This window comes from Mandrillus leucophaeus, unplaced genomic scaffold, assembly GCF_000951045.1.
Source record: "Mandrillus leucophaeus isolate KB7577 unplaced genomic scaffold, Mleu.le_1.0 Scaffold43, whole genome shotgun sequence".
NCBI classification, from domain to species: domain Eukaryota; kingdom Metazoa; phylum Chordata; class Mammalia; order Primates; family Cercopithecidae; genus Mandrillus; species Mandrillus leucophaeus.
In genome coordinates, this window is record NW_012104587.1 from 2,805,033 (window position 1) to 2,806,937 (window position 1,905).

Consider the following 1,905-nt stretch of genomic DNA (forward strand, 5'->3'; position numbering starts at 1 on the left):
ATCCCAGCATTTTGGGAGGCCATGGTGGGTGGATTGCTTGAGCCCGGGAGTTCAAGACCAGCCTGGGCAACATAGTGTGACTCTGACTCTACAAAAAATAAAAAGTTAGCCAGGTATGGCGGTGTGTGCCTGTAGTCCCAACTACTCGGGAAACTGAGGCAAGAGGATCACTTGAGCCTGGGAGGTCGAGGATGCAGTGAGCTGTGGTCATGACACTGCACTCCAGCCTAGGCAACAGAGCAAGACACTGTCTCAAATAATTGAAATAATAGTAGTATCTCTTTCATGACATTATTGTAAACCTGGAATGAGGTTGTACCATTAAGACCTGGCCCAGTGGCTGGTCCCACACCCCCTTTCCTTGTCTGCCTTCTACCTAAGTTCAATACTGTTCAGTCTCCTGCAGTTTAGAAACATTCAGAGTGTCTGGTTGGAAACAGTGGTGAACCAACACAGGCTCTGCCCTCAGGTGGCCCCTAGTCTTGATGGAGACCCACCATGTGGGGCAGGGCTGTCACAGGTGTTGCTGGACAGAGAGGAGACACAGGCTTGGGGTGGCCAGTGAAGGCATCCTGAGTAGTCCCGCCCCACGTATCTTCCTAGCACATTATCGTTTTATTTTCACCGCGACACTTACACAATCGTTTCTAATTAAGTGCCCATTTATTGTCTGTTTTTTACCTTCAGAATGTCAGCTTTGTGACAAGAAACTTTATCCACCTCGTTTATACTGGTGTCTACGATAGTTCCTAACACACAGTAAAGGCTAACAAGTATTCACTGAGTAAAGTAAGTGGTATCATTAACTGGAAGCCAGGAAGCAGGAGTTAGCTTGGTGAAAAAGGCAGCCTGGATAGGAGCTGAAAAAATGAACATAAAATGCAGAAGCAAGGCCGGGCACAGTGGCTCACGCCTGTAATCCCAGCACTTTGGGAGGCTGAGGTGGGCAGATGACATGAGGCCAGGAGTTCAAGACCAGCCTGGCCAACATGGTGAAACCCTCTCTCTATTAAAAATGCAAAAATTAGCTGGGTGTGTAATTCCAGCTGCTTGGGAGGCTGAGGCAGGAGAATCGCTTGAACCAGTGAGGTGGAGGTTGCAGTGAGCCGAGATTGCACCACTCTACTCCAGCCTGGGTGACAGCATGTCTCAGAATAAAACAAAACAAAACAAAACCCAAAGTTCAGAGGCCAGGCCAGGCGCGGTGGCACATGCCTGTAATCCCAGCACTTTGGGAGGCTGATCTGGGCGGATCGCTTCAGCTTATGAGTTTGAGACCAGCTTGGCTAACATAGCAAGACCCCCCTCCATTTCTACAAAAATTAGGCTGGGCGCGGTGGCTCACGCCTGTAATCCCAGCACTTTGGGAGGCAGAGGCAGTCGGATCACCTGAGGTCAGGAGTTCTAGACTACCTTGGACAAAATGGTGAAATTCCGTCTCTACTAAAAATACAAAAATTAGCTGCGCGCAGTGACAGGCACCTGTAGTCCCTGCTACTAGGGAGGCCGAGGCAGGAGAATCACTTGAACCCGGGAGGTGGAGGTTGCAGTGAGCTGAGATCACACCACTGCACTCCAGCCCGGGTGACAGAGTGAGACCCTGTCTCAAAAAAAAACAACAAAAAAAAAAAACAAAAAAAACAAGGCTGGGCACGGTGGCTCACACCTGTAATCCCAGCACCTTGGGAGACCGATGTGGGTGGATCGCCTGAAGTCAGGAGTTCAAGACCAGCCTGGCCAACATGGTGAAACACTGTCTCTACTGAAAATACAAAAAATAGCTGGGCATGGTGGCAGATGCCTGTAATCCCAGCTACTCAGGAGGCTGAGGCAGGAGAATTGCTTGAATCCGGGAGGTAGAGATTGCAGTGAGCCAAGATTGCACCACTGCATTCCAGCCTGGGC